The sequence below is a fragment of the Notolepis coatsorum genome, assembly GCF_963971535.1.
Source record: "Notolepis coatsorum genome assembly, chromosome: 19".
NCBI lineage: Eukaryota > Metazoa > Chordata > Actinopteri > Aulopiformes > Paralepididae > Notolepis > Notolepis coatsorum.
In genome coordinates, this window is record NC_140183.1 from 12,829,169 (window position 1) to 12,854,110 (window position 24,942).

Sequence of the window (24,942 nt, forward strand, 5' to 3'; positions counted from 1 at the left end):
GTGTGTTTATATTAATTAAAGAAAGGAAAGTCTAGTGCTGGCTGAGCATATTGTTTGTTTGCACTAAGTTAATACTTTGACAAATGTAGCCTATATTTTTCAGTCAGTTCGGTCTTTGTGTGCCAAACATTATTTAAGGCTGTAAACACTGTAAACCTTTTATTTTATTTTTAATAAATGAGAAGCATGTTTAGATTTGAGTGTTACATTTTTTTTAATAAAAATTAACGTATATCGAACTGAAAACCGTGACCCCAAAATAGTGATACGAACCAAACCGTCCATTTTGTGAACCGTCCCACCCCTACCGTTTATCATAAAAATTCAGTGCCCCCGAAATAAAAAAAAGCCCCCGAAAATCAATTAAGGGGGGCAAAAAAAGCCCTTGAATTTTTTTTTTTATTTCTAACCTTGACGCAGGGAGACTGGCGGTTGGTGTACTGGTAGAGGAATTGGGTCTAGTGGATATTTGGAGGGTTATGAACCCACAGGAAATAGACTACACGTTTTACTCTCACCCGCATTCCTCATACTCTAGAATAGACTATTTCCTGATCTCTAGCTCACTGGTAGAACAAGTAGCAGATACTGGGATAGGGAGCATTGTAATATCTGACCATGCTCCGGTTGATTTAGTGATGACATCCATGGAGGAAGGGCAACGATCTCTGAGATGGCGATTCAATAACCTGATGTTAAATGATGAAGGGTCGTGTGCATACATTAGAACTATATTTAATGAATTCTGGGAACTTAATGAAGGGTCAATAGATGATAGTGGCATAATGTGGGACACATGTAAAGCTTACATGAGAGGGCGACTCATACAATACAGTACAATACTAAAAAGGGCAGAGAAACAAAATTACAGCATTGGACGAGGAAATTAAAACACTCTCGAAACAGCACAGTCAGAGACCAGACCCAGAAACGTGGAGAAACCTAAACAAATCCAAATATGAATTGAACAACATATATCAAAAGAAGGCCGAATATGCGTTATTTAGGACCAACCAAAGATACTATGAACAAGGGGAGAGAGCGGGTAAAATACTAGCAAATCGGGTTAAACAAATGCAAAATCAAAATATTATATCCTCAATTCGTAATAAGGATGACAAAATTATTACAGACAAAAAAGGAAATTAATAATGTTTTCAGGTGCTTTTACCAGGATTTATATACCCCACAGACGGCGGTGGATCAGGTAAAACTGGACGCGTTAAAATTGAATTACCGTCGTTATCGAAACAACAAGTAAAATCAATGGAGGGGGGGTCTCGATAGAGGAAATACACGCGGCAATCAACAGCCTTAAATTGGGTAAAGCACCAGGAGACGATGGGTTTACTCCCGATTTCTACAAACAATTCAGTGATATAATCGCTCCGAGACTATTGAAAGTATATCAAGATTCACTGTTGAAAGGGGGATTGCCCACTAGCTTGAGATCGGCCACTATTACGTTACTACAGAAAAAGGGCAAAGACCCTCAATACTGTGGAAACTATAGGCCTATATCCCTGAGCAATTTGGAAGAAAAAGTATTGGCAAAGATACTAGCGAATAGAATAGAAGATGTACTACCAACTTTGGTGCACTCAGATCAAGTGGGTTTTGTGAAGGGGAGAAACTCAGCTGATAATATCCGCAGACTCCTACACATAATGTGGAAGGTTAGGGATGATACAGAACCTACAGTGGCCTTCTCATTGGACGCCGAAAAGGCCTTTGATAAGGTGGAATTTGCATTCTTATTTCACACGCTAGAGCGCTTCGGGTTCGGACCATCGTTTACTGGGTGGGTAAAGTTGTTATACACAAATCCGATGGCCTCAGTCTTGACCAACGGGATCGTATCCTTGCCCTTTAATCTAGGGCGGGGGACGAGGCAAGGTTCTCCGCTTTCTCCCCAAATGTTTGCGCTCTTCCTCGAACCTCAAAGGACTAATCAAGACATCAAAGGGGTAATAGCGGGGCAGGTGGAACATAAAATATTTTTATATGCGGACGATATCTTATTGGTATCCAGCAATCCCCAAACAGCAGCTGGGGTCATTGGAACTATTATCGAGTCCTTCTCCGAAATATCTGGATACACAATCAACTGGAGCAAGTCAGAAGCAATGCCTCTCTCTAAATGCTGTCCCCCTGCTATCAGGAGGGGCTGGCAGTACAGATGGATGCCGTCAGGGTTGATATACCTAGGAATAAAGCTGATCCCAGGTCTGAAAGAGATAGTGCAAGCCAATATTGCCCCTATAATCGAACACATTAGTGCTCTGACCCAGAATTGGGCCAAGATGAATATGTCCCTCCTGGGGAAGATAAACTTAGTAAAAATGATATTGGCTCCCAAATTAAATTATATCCTATATATGCTGCCGCTGACTCTCCCGACCCAGTTACTCAAACAGTATGACAAAGTCATTAATGTATATCTGTGGGGGGGCAAAAGGCCGCTATTTGGACGGGCCAAAATGTATTCAGCAAAGGAAAATGGCGGCTTATCCCTGCCTAAACTAGACTGGTATCACTATGCGTTCTCGCTCTCCCAGCTCTCCAAATTGAATCACTCGACTGAGGAGGCACCTGCTTGGGTCAAGATGGAGGAGGAAATGTTATATCCCTCATCTCTGGAATCCTTCCTAACACAATCAGACAGACCTATACCTTTTAAGAACCCTCTAATGGCATTTGTAAGAGAAACTTGGAATCAGTCGCACAGGCTGACTGGTGATAGCCCATATTTAACTACAAGAGCCTCTATATGGTATAATAAAAAATTAAAGATTGGTAAGAAATCAGTCATATGGGATGACTGGATTAAAAGGGGGATACATGTACTAGGTGATATAGCCGGGGAAGATGGGGTTTTACCTTTTGAGGATATTAAAGAGGATTTTGGTATAGATAATAAAAACGTCTATAAATTCCTACAGATTAGACATTGTATATAGTCATCAATGGGAGGGCCAAAATGTGGCCCGATTACTGCAATTCAAGAAATATTTTATAAAGGATGGCGTAGGAAAGGCGGTGCGTCAAGATTCTATGATGTTATAAGAGAATACAATGCACCCAAGTTGGCGGGTCTGAGGCTGAGCTGGGAGAACGATGTACGTGAGGATATTACTGAGGAAATGTGGGAGAAACTGGTGTCCAAATGGGGTAAATTCTCTCGGGAGGCACAATCACAACTTATCTTTTACAAAGTGTTGAACAGAAGCTATTGGATGCCTAGTAAACTGGCCAGACTAAAATTAAGGGACAGTGACATCTGCTGGAGATGTGAGAAGGAGACAGGCACTTTACTACATATGCTATACGAATGTGAGAAGGTCCGGAAAATGTGGGATCAAATTGTGATATTCCTAAGTAAGGTTCTGAATGTGAAGATAAATAACTCCCCAATGGCATGTGTTTTGGGTATAGTACCGAAAGGGATTAAACTGCCTAAATACCGGGGAATGTGGTATAGAATGGCCATGATATCAGGATGTAGAATTGCATTACGACATTGGAAATCACCCGTTGATATTACTTTTAAAGAATGGATGGAACTAATGTTCCGGACAGCATCATATGAAAGGGTGACATATAGAGTAGCAGGGAGAGAGGATATCTTCGCTGAGGTATGGGACAGTTTTCTACACCCGACTGAACGGTCTGGGGACAAATGATTAAGGTGGGATTACAATGGTATCAAGGATGAATGTGAAAAAGGGGATCTGATCTGATGGTACTTGTACTTTATATTGTATTATGTATGTATATGCATAGATTTTATGTCCGGATGGTGTATCTATGGAATGGCCACCGTCTCTATCACACTCTCATATGCGCATGTTTAGCCGCATACACGTATCTAGGATACACATATTCGTATGTGTACATAATAGATTTACACACACTCATATGCACAAGCAGGGACCGAAACTAAAGCCCGCCGCCCGCCAGGGGCGCTCAGTTTTTACCTTTGGCGCTTGACACTTAGAGGGCTGCCCGCCGTGTGGCGTGTAGTTCATAACGATACTCTTATTTTGATTGTGCGAGTACAGATTATAGCCTCTCTCGTCTTTTTTTTTCTCCGCCGCGAGATCGTTAAAAAACTACAAGTCCCACATTGCACTCAAGTCAACGGTCCAATCACAGTAGAGTGACGTGACTGGTTTCATGAGAAAGAAAGCAAATGACCAATCGGAAGCTCTCATTTGGCTTGTTTACTTCCTGAAACGCCACCATTGCGATATGCGGGCAGCTGAGTCTGCTCTAGTCTAGATCGGACCTCCATGAGCTACCATTACTGTTTAAACAATGACCCAGTCAACTATTCACTTTTAGTTTAATACATGACGAGGCATTGTCTAACGGTATCTAGCTGGCTAGCTACTGATAGCTGCTGATATCAGCAAATGCTCCAGCAATAGTCGACTCGAGTGCATAATACCTCCGTTCCCTCGTTAGCTAGCTCACGTTAGCTAGCTCCCGTTAGATCTATCTGTCCCAGTAAACTAAATTGTCTTAACGTTATCTACCGGGCTAGCAGTAGCTACAGATAGCTCCTGATATCAATGTCTTATAACATTGATTGAATGCGTATTCTAGCTGAGGGCATGTTGAATGTGATTTGACAAAAGAACCGTAACGTTATACCAATAGGGTCCAGCTGCATCGCCGGAGAATCCTTGCATGCTGAATGTAGGGTCTAGCTGAATATAGGGTCTAGCTGCAGGGCCGGAGAATCCTTGCTGGAGCTGGAGGCTACTCAAGTATACACACAGACAGTGGAGCTGTTTGCAGATAGCGAGAATTTTGACTTATTGCATGGTGGCAATGTCTCGCAGATAATACAACTACAAGTATGATTATATAATATATATTTTATTTAAAAAATAAAATTATATAAAATATATATATCTTTTTTTTTAAGCAAACAAAATTTGGCAGGTAAGAAATATGCTTGGCGGGTAGATTCTTCCCATCTACCCGCCACTGGCCGGTGAGTCAAAAAGTTAATTTCGCTCCCTGTGCACAAGGCTGAGATATACATGCCAGGGGCACACATACATGCACATACTCATTTATAGGAAATAGGCATACACACACGTACATATACACATAGTTGAAGCATAGGCTCTCACTTACACATATGGGGGATATACACATACATAGGGGACACACACATACGTAGCTGAGACGCACATACATATACATACCTGAGATACACACTCACATATAGGGATGGGAATCGAAAACCGGTTCCCAATTGGCCGATGCCTGGAACCGTGTGGCTCCCGTGACTTTCGATTCCCTTATCGCTGCCTACAGTTGCGCAATAATGTTAGCCGTTAGCATGTAGCCATGGCAGACTCTATTTGATTCCTTAATGGCTCGAAATTGCCTGGGTTTTGGTAATATGCTCCCGAAATGCTCCCGCTGTTTGGCTACTTCTATGTGCAGTGAAAACTACTTGAATGCTTTAGAACCTAGTCATTGATTTAGATCAGGGTGAGCTAAAATTAGCCGCGGAGCTAACGTGAGCTAACGCTATTTAATCAAGCTCACAAAGAGAGATAAACAGCTGACAGCGGATAGTACAGGTACAAATACAATAAAACAGCAGGTGGGGGCTGTTGTGTAAACCTTGTACTCTTTAGTTCACATATAATGAGAGACGGAATGTTTGTTTACAAGTCTGTAAGCCAGGAAGTACAGTGGTGCAACAACATACAAATGTGTCCGTGTAGCAACACAAGCCAATACCTTATAGGACAGGGGCCCGGGGAGGGAGCTCTCTCTCTCTGTGTGTGTGTGTGTGTGTGTGTGTGTGTGTGTGTGTGTGTGTGTGTGTGTGTGTGTGTGTGTGTGTGTGTGTGTGTGTGTGTGTGTGTGTGTGTGTTGTGTGTGTTGTGTGTGTTGTGTGTGTTGTGTGTGTGTGTGTGTGTGTGTGTGTGTGTGTGTGAGAGAGAGTGAGTGAGAGACAGAAGTCAGAGGAATAACGACCTGTTATTCAATAGATTAAATTAGTTTAAGAATAAAAAAATAAATACATTTTAAGAGAATCTCAAATACATTATTTTATTTAAGTGTAGGCTATAGTTAATGTTTTATTTTTTACAGTTTTTGTATTTTTCTGACATGGGGGCTCAACAATAAATGACAATCAGAAATGTCAAGTTGCATGTTGTTATTCTAACCAGCTTAGACCCCTACGCTCTGCATCTTCTGGCCGCCTCAGACCTACTCCTATCCGAGCTCCGGGAGGGTCATCAAAGAGAAGTCGCCTATTCTCAGTCCTTGCCCCACAATGGTGGAATGAACTACCCACTAGGGGTGGACGGTATAAACGGTATACGGTATAAACGGTATGAATTTGCTCTACGGTATGGATTTTGACTATACCGTCTAACCGGTAGAGCAGCTCTAAAATAGCAATGACGTCATGTAACCACAGCGCGACTATTTCAATCGCATTTGCCCCTAAAAATAGATCGAATTAGTCATAGATAATAGATATGGGCAAACTGGAAAAAGTTATTTAGGAGGCTTCGCGCAGTGGGCGCACTGGGCGTGTCAACACGCAATTGTCATTTCATAATAAACACATATCACCGCGGCGCACAGCAAGTTTCAATTTCAGTTCCTGGCATTTTTAACCAGTGGAGAAAGGTAAGAGATCTTACCTATCGTTTTTCTTATATGAATTATTCTACGTTAATAAAACATACCTGGTGATCAACTACAGTTTGCTGTAAACATTATGATATGTGTGTAGTGTTATGATAACGACGGGAGGACGGCTGCAGCAGTGGATTTGCGAAATAGCATGCAGCTGCAGAGCCGCAGAGCCAGTGGCTCTTTCAGGTCTGGTCACAGGCCCGCTCAACAGCGCCCCCCCACCAAACGGCTGAACGACCTGAAAGAGCCACTGGCTCTGCGGCTCTGCAGCTACATATGCTTCTAGCAAAATCCAGCCCCGCTGTTTGCAATGGGAGCAGCACGGAGTCTCGACTCGGGACTTATTTTATTTGGAATATAATGACTTTATACGCAAAAGTAGCCTAGTTTTAAGTTAAAATATTATAAATCTACATGCCTTGAGGATGTCATTCTTTATATAGCCTGCCTATCAGGCAAAAAAAATTATTCTAACGGAAACACTGATACCGTGATATATACCGTTACCGTCTATGCAGGGAGCGAAATTAACTTTGACTCACCGGCCAGTGGCTGGTAGATGGTAAAAATCTACCCGCCAAGCATATTTCTTACCGCCAAAAAAAAAGCATTTTTGTGTCACATATAAAAAAAAAATCAGTACATTTCAAGTAGATAAGGTATTATGTTGAAGAATACACTTAAATAAGAGGCCAGAGTAAAATTTGAAGCAAATTATTTTAATATATTGATTGATTACTTAATCAATACAAGATGTCAATCTTAAACTTAAATTGTAACCTAATGTTAACATCAAACATAACGGAACATAATAAAGTGGCGCAGTGGACAAGGTGCTCGCCACTAGTGCAGGAGATGCTGGGTTCTCAAACATAACAGAACATTATACATAATAAAGTGGCACAGTGGGCAAGGTGCTCGCCACTAGTGCAGGAGATGCTGGGTTCTCAAACATAACAGAACATTATACATAATAAAGTGGCACAGTGGGCAAGGTGCTCGCCACTAGTGCAGGAGATGCTGGGTTCTCAAACATAACAGAACATTATACATAATAAAGTGGCACAGTGGGCAAGGTGCTCGCCACTAGTGCAGGAGATGCTGGGTTCTCAAACATAACAGAACATTATACATAATAAAGTGGCACAGTGGGCAAGGTGCTCGCCACTAGTGCAGGAGATGCTGGGTTCTCAAACATAACAGAACATTATTTATACATAATAAAGTGGCACAGTGGGCAAGGTGCTCGCCACTAGTGCAGGAGATGCTGGGTTCTCAAACATAACAGAACATTATTTATACATAATAAAGTGGCACAGTGGGCAAGGTGCTCGCCACTAGTGCAGGAGATGCTGGGTTCGAGCCCAGCTCTCGGCATTGCTACCAGCCTGGCTGGTCGTTCATACTAACACAATTGGCAGTGTTAGGGGTGGGTCCTGGTCGTTATATATAAAAAAAAAAAAACATAATAAAATGTGTAAAATAAATAAAAAATAAATAAAACTTAAACCACCTCATTTCTCAATCATGTCCTAATCAGAGTCCACAATCTCCACCCTCTTTGCCTGGTCACGTCCGGCCATAAAGTCCGGTCTCCTACTCCTGACGCAGTCCTGGTGCCACAGATTAACAGCTTTTGTGGGGTCATACTCACTGATCTCTGGAGAGGACAGCTGGACCATCAGGAGATCTGACAGTGTGTCAGACTTTAGGTTGGACCGCCAGTCTGTTTTTACCTGTTTCATTATACTGAAACCTCTCTCACATTCAGCTGTGGATGCAGGGAAGGACAGGACCAGGTCGACCAATGCCAGCAAATCAGGGCAGGAATATAGATGGCTCCTGTTGACCCTGAGCCAGGACATATTCTGCAGGGACTGGGCCTCCTGATACAGCAGTGCCTTCAGGACAGTCCACTGGTCAGGGATCCTTTCTGCAAAAATTCCAGAGGTCTCCAGGACTGGCTTGAAGTGGTCCACCAGTGTTTCGATTTCAGTTTCTCCAAAATCTAGAATTGTATAAATATTACAGAAAGCATAGTTTTAATTCTCAAATATTCAAACTATAATAATATGATCATGAACCAGGCTGACTGCACTGCCCTGTATTAAACATAAAGAAAGCAACCTACCTGCTGCTACGTCTGCTGACTCTGGCCAGTTGGTGAAGCTGACCACCTTGGTGGCACACAGCAACCCGTCACTGATGTCCTGGAACCTGTTGGTCAGACTCTCCTGTAGCTTGTCAAGCATTTTCTCCTGTGAGGTGACGATGGTCTTGCTCCACTTGCGGTCACTTCTGGTCAGTGGAATTCCCTCATAGCTGTTGGCCATTGTGGCTTTCATCATGGGCCCTTGTCTGAAGATAAAAGACTAATTTTACTATCTACTATTTACATTTCTGAATTCACCTTTCACTCACACAATCATTTCTCTTAATTATCTTAAGGTACACATTTCTTTTGCAGCTTAAATAAACATACCTGGTTTTGTACTTCTTAAGTACTGCCTGTGTTGAGCACAAGGAGCCGTGTGCCTCCGCTATGGTGACAGTGGACCTCTGCAGACAGGCAGACAGGTTGCTCAGGTGTGTGAGTGTGTCATGCAGGAAGCCACAGAAGCGGACAACAGCAGCATCCCTGGCAATACTGTAGTAGCCTCTGGCCTTGGCCTGCTGGGCACCTCTAACATTTTGGGCATCAGGAGATTGAATCTGAAATACATTAAAGGATAACTCCACTATTTTGGGAAATTAGCTTATTTAACATCTTCCCTGGAGTTAGACAAGAAGATGCATACCTTTTTTGTCTCTGTGCGTGCATTTTAGCTTTGGGAATAGATGCTCCGTTAGCATAGCTTAGCTTCATCACTGGAAGTGAGGCAGGACAGTAGCCTTACAGTGCCTTACAGTGTATTGCAAGGTCTGACATTGACCAAACTTGATATGCATGACCTTGGTGGGCTCTAGGTCAACTCCTGAAAAGGGGGTCAATGTCAGACTTTGCAATCAAAAGTTAGGGGGCTAATAACCCTTGCCATAATTTCAGTGCGCCCCTAACTTTTGATTGCAAGGTCTGACATTGACCCCCTTTTCAGGAGTTGACCTAGAGCCCACCAAGGTCATGCATATCAAGTTTGGTCAATGTCAGACCTTGCAATACACTGTAAGGCACTGTAAGGCTACTGTCCTGCCTCACTTCCAGTGATGAAGCTAAGCTATGCTAACGGAGCATCTATTCCCAAAGCTAAAATGCACGCACAGAGACAAAAAAGGTATGCATCTTCTTGTCTAACTCCAGGGAAGATGTTAAATAAGCTAATTTCCCAAAATAGTGGAGTTATCCTTTAAGGCGAGACACTGCAGGTGAATAGTCAAATATCCTTTTTTTGTTGATTTTGAAATTTTGTTATATTTTGCTTCCTAAACATGTCTTCTATGAAACTAGTGACAATAAAACGTCAATAACACACATTTAGTTGTTTATTTTACATCATTTTGCCTTGTTGCATCCATAAATGTGCACATATTTAATGGGGAAGTGCCTCATTTGCATATATAAACATACATTTCAGAAAACTTGCAATATATTTTTTCTTAGTTTATATGTACATAACAAATTGGGAAAGTTTCATAGTGATATCTATTCAAATATTTTTTGCCTATTAGGGGGTACTACACTGTACTACACTGTTTGTAGCCTGTGTGTAGTTCTGTTCAGTTCAATAACATCATTATTATTATTATTCAGTTATCAGGCATGTGTTTAGGTTGTCTATTACTAATGGTTTGATTAGGTATTGTGTTTGTAAATATCTGTTTAAAAAAAAAGTATGGCATTTTACAATACAGAACTTTGAAGGCGTTTTCCCAAAAATGAGTTAAGAGTTTTTCCTCATACTCTGAGCCAGAAATCTCCACTTCAGTAGCACTCACATACACCAAACCTTCCAGTTCTATTCATATCTATGTTCTGAAGGTATTTACAGAAGGGTTTGTTGATATTGCATTCATACCCTGATTTATATCACATTTTATTCCTAAAAACATGGCGAAATATGGAATTTTACCATAAAAATGGACTGATGGAGTATTTTCTGATTTATGGAGTGATAAAAAGAGATATCCAAAATCCCCTCTGTAATAACCTTTGGCTCTAATATGTCAACAAAATGAAACTATAATTTTGAAAATGGCTTTATCCAATGTTCAGATTTCTGTCCTGGAATTATATGCAAATTAGTGCATATTTAAGTAGATCATGCCTAATTTGCATATTTAAACATACAATTTCAGAAAACTTGTAATACAAAAAAGTCTTGTCTTAATATAAGTAATCAACTGGGGAAGTTTCATTGTGATATCTATTAGTTAATTTGTTTACCCTATTCACCTGCAGTGTCTCCCCTTAAAGGACTCCACTATTTTGGGAAATTAGCTTATTTAACATCTTCCCTGGAGTTAGACAAGAAGATGCATACCTTTTTTGTCTCTGTGCGTGCATTTTAGCTTTGGGAATAGATGCTCCGTTAGCATAGCTTAGCTTCATCACTGGAAGTGAGGCAGGACAGTAGCCTTACAGTGCCTTACAGTGTATTGCAAGGTCTGACATTGACCAAACTTGATATGCATGACCTTGGTGGGCTCTAGGTCAACTCCTGAAAAGGGGGTCAATGTCAGACCTTGCAATCAAAAGTTAGGGGCGCACTGAAATTATGGCAAGGGTTATTAGCCCCCTAACTTTTGATTGCAAAGTCTGACATTGACCCCCTTTTCAGGAGTTGACCTAGAGCCCACCAAGGTCATGCATATCAAGTTTGGTCAATGTCAGACCTTGCAATACACTGTAAGGCACTATAAGGCTACTGTCCTGCCTCACTTCCAGTGATGAAGCTAAGCTATGCTAACGGAGCATCTATTCCCAAAGCTAAAATGCACGCACAGAGACAAAAAAGGTATGCATCTTCTTGTCTAACTCCAGGGAAGATGTTAAATAAGCTAATTTCCCAAAATAGTGGAGTTATCCTTTAAGAACAAAGACAAACAAATAAACAATTAATTGCTGGGGGGGGGGGGGGGGGGGGGGGCAGATTTGATCAATGCATAAAACATTGAAACATGTTACTAATTCTAAGCATGTTTGTTGTTATTTACTTTATTTATATTTATTTTAGAATACTGTTTGAGTATTAATTTTTGTTAAGAATATAGGACAGGCTGGCATATATAAGCATTATGCTTCAGTCTGTACCTTTTCAGTCACTGTAAAATCAAATATTGTTAAATGATGGTGTATATTGCATTGTGTGAGATGATGACTGAATAAACTACTACTACTACTACATTACATATGTTAACTTTTGGAGTACTACTTAGCATAGAAATCTAGAGCCACTATACCTGTTCCAAGTGCTGGACAAGCCCCTGGTAACCACGCAGGAAATGGTCCAGGGCACGCAGTAGGTGTCCTACCCATCGGGTCCCGCCAATTCTGGTGGGGACCAGTGATGTGTGCCCAAGAGCCTGGAAGCTGTTTAGCAGGTTGGCCCTGTTCAGTGGACTGGTGTGGTAGAAGGTGTAGAGCCCACTGATGAGGTCTTCTACTTTCTGGAACATCACATTGGAGCGGATGGAATCGGCAAAGGCCAGTTCAAGGCGGTGTGCCATACAGTGGATCCCGATGATGTAGGCCTTGTCCCCCTTCAGCCGGCTGACCACACCGTTCTTGGCTCCGGTCATCACAGCCGCTCCATCTGTTGCCAGAGCAACCAACTTGCTCCCCCACTCCTCACACACTCCATCCATGATGACAGTGATGGCATTGGTTATGTGTGCCGCGTCTGCCTTCTCCACTGACTTGATGCCAACAAATGTTGTCTCAATCTTGCCGTTGTGACAGTATCTGACATACACTAATTCCTCCTCTTTCACAGAACCGTCTGTGGAGCCGTCTGACAAGATGGAGAGAAATTTTATGTTTTTTAAATTCTCTCTGGCATGGTTTCTCTCAGCCTCTGCAACATGGTGCATGAACTCTCTGGCCTGCTTCTCATTCCTATATGTTGAGCCCACAGCAATGCCTTTCTTTTCATCCAAACTGCAAAAATCCAACAAACAAATAAATTAATTCAATACAATGAATAAGGTTATCTAATATATAGCTGCCTGGAACTTCTCAAACATTTCAGTACATAACAGTATACTGTATAATGAGTTATTTTATTGAAATAAATGACCAGATCAGTTCACAGTTGTGAGTCTCACGTTATTACAAAAAGAATACTCTACATGCATTTGTGCTTCATTAACAGGTTTCATAGTAGTCATGATACTAGTGATACTAATAATTTAAGAGAATAAACATGTTCACTTACTTGCACATCCACTCGAAGTCTGTAAAGGGTCTTGCATTCTTTCCAATGGCATGTACAGTCCGAAACATAATCTTCATTTTTGTGCTGGTCTGTTCTGACATGGCTGTTAGCCTGGCCACAGAGGGTCTTGAAAGGAGAGGCTCCGATGCAATCTGCGACGCAGACATGGAGCCAATGTGACACTGGCTCTGTTCATGGTCACGAATTGCTTCTAGCTTCATAGATGTGCTCCCAATAACAAAAGTGTTGTTTCTGTTTTTGTTTTTTGCATACTTGCGGCACACCGAACAAGTCATCACTGCAGCCCCAGCATCATACTGGAGCCAGTCTCTTGAGGCACCACTAACGGCATCTCCAAATTTCCACTCGTCTCTAAACTTTCTTTTATTAGACGGTCCCGCTCTCGCTGCCACTTCTTCCGCGGTGGGTTGTGCTTTTACCGGCCGGCTTACTCCTTTAATATGGTTCCACATACTGTATCAGTGAGTAACGTTATTTAACGTTATCACATTTCGCATTAGCTAGGTGGGCGTAACGTTAGCTGAGCTCCCTACAGTGCAGAAGAACAGCGTGCAGCTGATGTCACGTGGGTAAACAAGCAAACGAGATGACGCAACGTGAGAGACGGGGTTGCCAAAAACTGCGACTGTCGCAAAACCAAAACACACCGCAGATTTTTTTTTTTTACATGATTATAAGGTGCCCACGCTGCCCGCCGCTCCCCCCCCTCAGTGGGAGGCGCCAAAGGTAAAAACTGCCCGCCAATGGCGGGCGGCAGGGTCTAATTTCGCTCCCTGCGTCTATGCTTCAAATTATACCGTGATATACATTTTAGACCATACCGTCCACCCCTACTACCCACCCCAGTTAGGACAGTCGAATCACGTCCAATCTTTCGCCGTCGACTAAAGACGCACTTCTTCAACCATTATCTGAATAAAAAAAAATATATCTAACCCTAACTAACCGTACTGTCATGCACTTGTCCTAATAAACTAACCTACACTGTAGCAGTGGCACTCAACACTTTGATGAACATTGTTGCTCAGCTGATAGAGTTGTGCCCTTCCTGATGGCTTGTCGTACAGAACTTGTAAGTCGCTTTGGATAAAAGCGTCAGCTAAATGACTAAATGTAGTTCTGTTGCATTTCCAATTTATTTATTTAAATTATAAATTGATCAGGTATCGATAAGGGAATCGATAAAGAATCGAATCGATAAGCAGAATCGATAATGGAATCGTATCGATAAAATCCTATCAATTCCCATCCCTACTCACATAGGGGGCAGAGGCACACATGGATACGAGACACACAAGAGGTAGGAGTACAGTCACACACCAGAAAGATGCACACACACACACGTATGAGACATGCACACAGGGAGCGAAATTAACTTTTTGACTCACCGGCCAGTGGCGGGTAGATGGGAAGAATCTACCCGCCAAGCATATTTCTTACCTGCCAAATTCTTTTTGATTAAAAAAAAAATATATATATATTTTATATAACAAATTCTTTTTAAATAAAATATATATTATATAATCATATTTGTAGTTGTATTATCTGCGAGACATCGCCACCACGCAATAAGTCAAATGCTCGCTATCTGCAAACAGCTCCACTGTCTGTGTGTATACTTGAGTAGCCTCCAGCTCCAGCAAGGATTCTCCGGCGCTGCAGCTAGACCCTATATTCAGCTAGACCCTACATTCAGCATGCAAGGATTCTCCGGCGATGCAGCTGGACCCTATTGGTATAATGTTACGGTTCTTTGGTCAAATCTCATTCAACATGCCCTCAGCTAGAATACGCATTGAATCAATGTTATAAGACATTGATATCAGGAGCTATCTGTAGCTACTGCTAGCCCGCTAGATAACGTTAAGACAATTTAGTTTACTGGGACATATAGATCTAACGTGAGCTAGCTAACGTGAGCTAGCTAACGTGAGCTAGCTAACGAGGGAACGGAGGTATTATGCACTCGAGTCGACTATTGCTGGAGCATTTGTTGATATCAGCAGCTATCAGTAGCTAGCCAGCTAGATACCGTTAGACAATGCCTCGTCATGTATTAAAAAGTGAATAGTTGACTGGGTCATTGTTTAAACAGTAACGGTAGCTCATGGAGGTCCGCTCTTCTAGACTAGAGCAGACTGCCTCTGTGTTGATACGAGCAGAAGCCCTTAGCCAATAGTATCCCGCTGCAGGGCTGGGCGGATATGACTCGTTGCCACGTTTTTTTTCAAAATAAGAGTATCATACGAACCGAATGTTGCTAACTGCCGGAGCCATCGATATTATGACTGGAGATGCGCTTGGGGCGGAAATGAGACCCGCACAGATTTTCAAAATAAGAGTATCGTTATGAACTTGATTGATTGATTACACGCCACACGGCGGGCAGACCTCTCAGTGGGAGGTGCCAAACGTAAAAACTGAGCGCCAATGGCGGGTGGCGGGCTCTAAATTCGCCCCCTGCATGCACACATACTTACGTGATACACGTACCCACGTACATATATCTGAGACACACATGCATGCATGCTCTCATGCACACCTACATATATCTGAGACGCATTCTCTCACATGCAATATGGAGAAGGATGGCATCCCGATAGAAGATGCAGCACATACCTGCTCGCAGGTAGATCGGTCTACATGTAAAGTATGTGCATCAGGGATATATATGCACAATGTATAGTATTTTTTTTTCGTAAGTCTTTTTTTAATTTCCATGTCAGTTTTTAATGTATTTGTATGAGTCTTTTACATGTTTTGTATGTTCTTACAAAAAAAGAAAAAGGCAAATCTTGCATATTGTGATGTGGGAAGATATGTGTTGAATATTGGAGAGATTTGTGCAAAAAATAATAATAATAAAAAAAAAAAAGCAAACAGGTCTTTGTTTGGACACATCAAAGTGATGGCACAAGGGCGCAGTCTATATATGGAAGATATCCTTTCTCATCCCCTTGGGTGATTTTCCTGGGCCCTGTCCACAGTCCACACCAGGCGGATTGCTGAGAAAGACAAATAAAGCTACTTTGGCCACAAAATTTAGCAGTAGCAGAGCAACTCCCAGGGAACTCTGCTACAGTGGTTGATGGAATGAACTTGGTCCAAAGAGTGAAAGGTGATCAAGTTACTTTCAGAGATGCTGCCACAACAGTTCTGGGTATGGCTCTGAGGGAAGGCAGTCAGAGTAGCAGAATAGATGTTGTGTTTGACACATACAAGGAGAACTCTATCAAGAACAGTGAAAGATCTCTACGGGGTGAAGAGACTGGTCATGAGTTGCAAGGTATCACAGGTACACAGATGGTGAGGCAGTGGAGGAGCTTCCTGACAGTCAGTAACAAAACTAGTCTCATTAGCTGTATAGTCGATGAATGGAGGAAGGCAGAGTACAGAGAAAAGCTACAAGACAAGATTCTGTATGAAACTGTGAATGACAAATGTTACAGAATCTCATCTCAGGACAGTGAGGAGGTGTCAGCTCTTCAATGCCAACAAGAAGCAGATGGCCGCCTACTTCTCCATGCTGCCCATGCCACAAAGAGAGGGATACCCATCTGTAGTTATCTGCTCAGAAGACACAGATGTCTTTATCATGTCTTTAGCGTTCTGTAACTTCTGTGACAAGATTGAGGCCCCATTGTTCCAGATGTGTGGCAGTAAATCCTGTGCAAGGCTTGTGGACACCAGGAAGGTTGCTGCCACTGTTCGCGTAGAGGTGTGTAGGGCTCTCATCGGGTTGCATGCATATACAGGATGTGACACTGTAAGTGCTTTTGCAGGCAAAGGGAAGACAAGTGCCCTAAAAATTCTGACCAGCAATAGGCAAAATCAGGACACATTCTCAGAGTTGGGTCAGGAATGGGATCTCTCCCCAGAGCTGAGGGACAAACTAGAGGCATTTACATGTCTCCTGTATGCCCCAAAAGCATCAACCACCAATGTCAATCAGCTCAGCTATCACATTTTCTATGCCAAAAAAGGTGAACTTGAAAGTCAACAACTCCCACCAGCCACCATGCAAGGACTGCTTAACAAAACATGCACAGAAAGCCAACTACCAGGCTGTTATATGGAGAAGATGTTTGGAGAAGGACCCACAAGTGCCAAGCCCTGTTGGCAGAGGCTGGAAGATGGAGAGAGAAGAGGAAGCTGAACAGTTGGTGGTGGACTGGATGGAAGGCCAGCCAGCACCTGATGTCGTCCTGGATCTACTGGCCTGTAACTGTCCAAAGAAATGTTCACTCCCAAGATGTATGTGTTGCAAATGGCCTCAGGTGCACTGACATGTGTAGACTGGCAGACTGTGAGAACCAGGCATCCACCTCAGATAGTGTGGAAAGTTCTGATGAAGATGTGGAAGACATGGAAAATTATTATGATGACTAGGTTATTAACAGTAAACCAATTGTAGAGCGCCACCAACAGTGCCACGGATAGAGACTGAGAACTGTCTGTACTTTCCAAAATAAACAAATATTTTTCTGAAAACATTATATATTATATCATTGTATAGGTCTAACTGGGCTGAAAACATTGATAGGTGACATGGCATGACACTCTGTGGCCCTATATGAATGTTGAATATGCATATTGATCAATATTCATTGTTTTTTATTACTATTTCAATGTTTTGGGGAGATTTATGTTTTTGTAACATGGCAGTATTGAAAGAAAGTGTTTGAGTAAAATAACCAGCAAACAGTCAACATGTAAACGGTAACCATGGTTAAAACATTTACATCATCTGTGTATACCTTTTTAAACGGTATCATAAATGTTGTATTTTTTGTGTATTATTGGTTATAATGGTCATATTGCCTTTTAAATTAAGAGTATGTACCAGGCGAGGGTAAAAATATGATGTTTTCCTTCATTGTATCGCCATTTACTCTGGAATGGTAATACATGTGGGTTTACTTACACTGGATTCATATGTCCTAGCTTGTTACCTATCAAAGGAGACCAGAAACATGCTTATATGCCTTATGGTTCAGGAGCTATCATGATTCATTTGGGGCATGTAATTTCGGACAGGAGGCCTGAAAGATATGCTTGGTAGTGTTATAAAAGCTGTGATAGCACACATTTGGAGGCAACTGCTCCATTGCTATCACATATTTTCTAGCAGTAGGGGTGTATACCTTCCCAAAAATCACTATGAAAGTTAGTCCCCCAAGATGGTAACGACCAACCCTACTGGCTCACGGCCTATATCTCCTCCATCCCATCCTCATCCTAGAAGCATAGCCTCTCAAGTAAAGCCGAAACAGTGGCTGAAATGCTCAGCAGTTGAGCTGTTCGGTGATTATTAGTAACGAGCTGAATAAACGCACATTTATCTCTATACATAGAGTCGCACCAGTTTCTGACCTAACGTCCCAATCTCACAACGTGTTAGTAGCGTAGTGTTAGCATTAGCATAGCAGTTTAGCTGTGTTAGCTGGTCCAACTACCTCTGGTCAAGGCCCAGTCTGGATGGAAAAGTGGCAGAAACGCCCAACAGATAAGATGTGCGGTCAGTAGATGAATAAAAGCAGATTTTACTAATTTACTGTAACAAAACGGAGAGGTCTACATGAACCTAACGTACCTTTGTTTAGCAGAACGACGAGAGAATGGCGCGTGGTGTGTAGTCAGAGAGGCGGAGGAGCTAGTAGCAACCAGAACCGCAACACTTCCGGGATTCTGAAATCGGGGAGGAGATTGCTGGGGGGGGGGGGTCAAATGAATGAATGACAATGTCATGAGAGCCTTGACATTAAGTGATTGCAGATACGGCTGTGGGGGTGCTAGAGACATGATCGAATAGATTTGTATGCGCCTGACTCTCCTGAACACGGCGCGAGACATTCCTAATCGATCAGAACTAAATTTGCAGCGAAAAATACCGTTTTTTAAACATCGATTCCCCATGCACATGCGCAGATTGGCCACAGAGTGTGACGCAACGCACATCCACGGCTGGAATACCTGGAATGTTCCATTAGAGGGGGTGTTGTGTTGTGAGAATGTGAGCGGCAATCGGAGCATCAACTACTAACAACAGAACAACAAGCAGCCATGCCTAAAAGTTGCTGTGTTGTTAATTGTTCGGCCAACAGAAAAGACAATCTGGAGATTTGCTTTTCTCTAATCCCTAGTAGGCAGAAGGAGGAAGAAAGGAGATTATGGCTCGTGGCTATTAAAAGAGAGGACACAGAGGGGAAACTTTGGGATCCTGACAGAAAACATGTGTATGTCTGCGGCCGACACTTCATCACTGGTAACGTTACGTCCAGGGGCGTAACTGACGCCGGGGACATCGGAAAGTGTCCCCCCCACGTTTTACCGTCCAAAGAGCTGAGTCTGACTACCTGTTCTATTATTATGCAAAGAGCAGTAGATGGGGGTCGCATTCTTGCCCTGCACGGGCCAAGTACCCACTCGCTAAAGTACCTGTCTTTGCATAATAATAGCTTGGGTCGTCAGCCTAGGTGTGTGTTAAAATACGTCAAACATATTGTTTACACTGTCTTTCTTCTATTATAACCCTCCCAAATCATATTCAGAAAGTATCACAGAGACTTCTATTGACCAAGGAATTAGTTATTATTTCGCGGTTTATTCACATAACGTTATATTGTTTACACTGTCTTTCTTCTATTATAACCCTCCCAAATCATATTCAGAAAGTATCACAGAGACTTCCATTGACCAAGGAATTAGTTATTATTTCGCGGTTTATTCACATAACGTTATATTGTTTACACTGTCTTTCTTCTATTATAACCCTCCCAAATCATATTCAGAAAGTATCACAGAGACTTCTATTGACCAAGGAATTAGTTATTATTTCGCGGTTTATTCACATAACGTTATATTGTTTACACTGTCTTTCTTCTATTATAACCCTCCCAAATCATATTCAGAAAGGCACACACAACATATTCCAGTTAACGGTATATATTTTTTAATGATTCGTTATGGCGTAATCAATACTTCCATGCGTATAAATTGCGTTCGCGACCTCCGTGTTTTGGGGGTAGTCATCAGAAACCTCGGATCCGGGATTCGCTCCCATCCGTCGGGCAAGAACTGTGGGTTTTCAGCCTCTCTCTCTGGAGCTTAACGGAGTTTCTGGAGGAGTTTCTGGAGGAGCTTGTCGCGGCTCATGCGCATGCGCACGCTCAACCAATCAGAGAGGGGCTTCGCTCAACCAATCAGAGAGGGGTCTGCAGAAATAGAGTTCAACCAATCAGAGAGGGGTCTGCAGAAATGCGGCTACGAAATGTAGAGACGCAGAGGGGGGGGGGGGGGGGGCCCTAACCCCCCCCCCCATCGACGTCACTCGCCACGCCCCCAAATCTGTCCCCGGCACACATTGAGATAGAGTTACGCCACTGGTTACGTCTATTCTACATTTTATAATTACCAAAATTACTAAATAATACTAATAAATCAGTCGATCGAAAAACGAATTCAGTCAGTGTAATACATATGTAATGAACGAGATGTAGGCCTGTACACAGTAGCAAACATGTTTATCTGTATGTCATGTATGTCATAAATGTCATTATGAATTGAAAATGGGGGACCCTGATGTAAACAATAGAATAGAATAGAATAGAATAGAATAGAATAGAATAGAATAGAAATACTTTTATTATCCTGTGGGAAATTAGACACTGCAAATCGCTCAACATTTAAACATTTAGACAGGACAGGTCACAAATTAGAATAATAACACAAATCAAATCAAGTTGCCTAGGATAAGAGTAGAGTAAAATAAAATAGGATAAAATGAAATGAAATAAAATATACAGAAATAAATACAGTAAGAATATGCTGAGCATACTGAGCATGGGGTAAACAATTGTCAATATAATTATAATTTAAATCTAACTAAATGAAATATGAAATATATATTCCAGTATTCAGTGTAACTAGGTGCAGTATGCTTTAGGTAGTGTATTGTCCTCCTTGGGTTCCAATAAGACTTAGATCAATGTCTGGCAGCCGTCGCTGCCCCCTGTTGTGGAGCCTGGAGGCCGCTAGTCGCGTCCTCCTGCCACTATTGAGCTGCCGCTCTGTGCTCAGTGATGCAGTGAGGCACAGTGATGCATTATATAGTCTGATGGCTGTTGGAATGAAGGACTTCCTGTGCCGTTCAGTGCTGCATTTGGGTAGTGTGAGCCTAGCACTGAACATGCGCCAAGTCTGTGTATAGTGGATGGGTGGGGTTTTCCCTGATGGCCTGGAGCTTAGCGAGGCTCCTCCTCTCCGCCACCCTCGCTAGAGAGTCCAGCTCAACCCCAACCACGCTGCTGGCCTTCCTGACCAGCTTATCCAGCCTGGTTGTGTCCACTGCTCTCAGTCCGCTGCCCCAGCAGGTCACAGCGTACAAGAAGGCGCCCGCCACCACCGACTCATAGAACATCCTCAACATCCTTGTACAGACATTGAAGGATCTCAGCCTTCTGAGGAAGTAGAGTCGGCTCTGGCCCTTCTTGTATAGTGCTTCTGCATGTTTTGACCAGTTCAGTTTGTTGTCGATGTGCACACCGAGGTATTTGTACACCTCAACCATGTCCACATCAACTCCCCTGATGGAAACGGGGGTCACGGGTGCACTCCTCCTCCTCCCCAGCTCCACAACCAGTTCCTTGGTCTTCGCCACATTTAGCTGCAGGTGGTTTTTGTCGCACCATGTGACAAAGTCCACTACCAGTTCCCGGTATTCCCTCTCGTCACCGTCCTTTATACATCCCACTATCGCAGAGTCATCAGAAAACTTCTGAAGGTGGCAGGACGAAGGTCTTTCTCTGGTCTGCATCCCCTTAACAATTGTGTGTATTGAGCCGTACTGTATTGTACCCATTCTGCAATCTGTTAATAAAGTTATCAATCAATCAACATAACGTTGTGACGCCATCAACCAGTGATGCTATGGTAGTTTATCCTCCTGAGACCGAGCAATGCATTTTTGTACACTGTAGTCAGGGTGCGATCCACGGGGGGAGCTGGGTGAGCTATAGCTCCTCTAGATCAGACATCAGCTCCCTTGGGGGTCTCTAAAGCTCCCCTGGGGGTCTCTAAATTACTGAAAATAAATGCTATTTTTGCCATGCATTTCTCATTTTTCTGTAATTTTCTGTATCATCATCGTGTATAATGATAAAATTATGCTATTTTGATGTATCATTAATGATTTGCGCACTAATTCACTGTAATAGACAATAGCATAAATATGCACTGCAGATATACCCTATATCGGCACTGCAGATTTACCCTACTCGTAATAGATGGCAACATGCTATTCTTGCGTTTACCATTCGGAGCGTGGCGGCGCTGCAGCCTGCAGGCACAAATCAAACTTCATCAAACAAGCGTAATGTCGAAACTTAGTTAAATGAAATATCAAAGAAGTAAGCCTTCCTTTACAAAGAATGCGAAGCAGCCTGCTGCGGGGACTACTTCTGTCACATGCAGATTTTGAGAATTGGGCAAATCTTCACCATCAGGTCGGTGGCGATAATGTTGCATTTGCCTACTACTATAATAATGTTAGACTCTATGTGTTTGGTCGTGGACTTGTTGTTCGGTATTGGTTCATCCGTGTGTTTATGTGTAAATAGGACTGTTGTGTGTGAATTTTAGTGTTGGATCAGAGGGGTTAATCTGAGCATGTGTATTTTAATATCTGCGTCTCCATCATGCCTGCAGACCTGTGTGGTGTGGACTATGTGTGGTTCTGTAACGTTACTCATACCCAGAGTCATATTCTATGACTCTGTTCATACCTATAGCCTAATAGGGCCCGTGTCGACCGGGGACGTTTTATGAGTTGTCAGCTCCTGTCTGTCATTCATTTCTATGCCACAGACGCTGCCGGCGCGTTCCTTTTTCGTTCGTTCGTTTTTGCGGCAGTCGCGAGACCCAGGAAAAAGCGCTCTGAACTCTTTTTTTCTTTTTTTTTTTTTTCGCCCACACCCGGGAGCTCCCCCGAAAATCATGGTATGGATCGCACACTGACTGTAGTGCACATTAGGTTTAGCTTGATTTTAGGTGCTTTGTGGTTAAATCTTTGCCTTTTTCATTTCAGGATTTCATGTAAGGGATCCCAAACACCCTGATTTCACCCCCTCTATATTCCCCCATCGCCATGGTTCAGGGGGGATGGAGAAGATAAGGCGGTTTCACAATGCCCAAAGAAGAGCGGAGAGCCCCATCAAACCAGATCATCCTGCACACTATGTTCATCATGACCATATCTATAATCTTTCTCCTGAAGATTATGCACCCAATCAGGAGCAAGATGAGGCCAGGAGAGAGCGAGGTAAATTAGTCAAATCTGTTGGCATTCTGTACAAAACAAGGGAGCTGTTAAATCAGAAATGTTTGCATATATTGCATTTTTCACTTGTTGTGCCATACATGTCATATTGTGTTGAGGTCTGTCTGGGGGAATGTTTATAAAACAAATATAGATCCTATTATTAAACTAATGAACATTCATTCATTCAGATGAGGCCAGGCGAGAGCGAGATGAGGCCAGGAGAGAGAGAGATGAGGCCAGCAGAGAGAGAGATGAGGCCAGGAGAGAGCGAGATGCTGCGCTGGAGAACTGGTCCAAAGAGCGATTGTCCGCAGATGCTTTCCGAGGGAATGACACAAAGTGCAAGGTCATGACTGGCCTTACTTGGAATGGGTTCAGTGCTCTCTATCAGTACTTGAATCAATTCATCACATCCTCTAATTCCAAACATTTGCGACTATCAACAGAATGAATGAATGAATGAAAACTTTATTTAACAGATTGCAGAATGGGTACAATACAGTACGGCTCAATACATACAATTGTTAAGGGGATGCAGACCTGAGAAAGACGTTTGTCTTGTTTCCATCAGGGTCCCCCATTTTCAATTCATATAGACATTTATGACATACACAACATACATGACATTTATGGCATAGGGACATATAGGTATTTAGTACTGATACATTTGTGACATAAGCGGTATTCAAATATACAGTACTGTTACCCCTAGATCCTGACAGAGTATATACATATGATGGGGAGGGGACTGTACATTAGGAGGGGGTGGGTGGGTGGGAGGGAAATATACATACGGCGGGGAGGGAATATATACATGCGGTGGGGAGGAGACTGTCTATTAGGAGGTGGTGGGGGTTTTGGGCATTTACGGTGGCCAGTTTCGAATTGCAGCCTCCCGTAGGTGCTCTTTAAGAGCGGTTTTGAATGTGGGCAGGGATTCACATTCCTTTACAGCTTTGGGTAGGGCGTTCCACATTGTTGTGGCATAATTGCGAAACGTGTTTAGTCCCTTGTTTGAGCCGAATCTGGGTTTAACATGATTTGTTGAGCTTCCTCTGGTGTAGTGGTTGTGGTATTCACTGACCTTTGGGAAGTATTTTGACATGTACATGGGCACCCCGGTCGTATAGTGTATCTTGTAGACCAGGCCCATTGCAAGTTGCTGTACTCTGTCGTCTACTCTAAGCCATCCTAGGTTGGCAAAGTGGGCAGGGGTGAGGTGGGTTCTGGGGTTCAGGTCAAGTAGTAGTCTGACCAGTTTGTTTTGTGATGTTTGTAATTTTGTTTTAAGCGCCTTTGAGGTGCTTTGGTACCATGAGGTGCACGCATAGTCATAGTACCCTTGAATGAGTGCTCCTGCCAGAGTCTTCAGGGTATTCTTGTTTACCAGAGAGGAGATCCGGTACAAGAATCTAGTTCGTTGGTTGACTTTTTTTATTACATTGGATGCCATTTTGTCACAGGAAAGATTTGCCTCTAGGATGGAACCCAGGTAGGTAATTTCGTCTTTCCTTGTGACAATATTGTCACCCACTGTAACTGAGAAGCCGT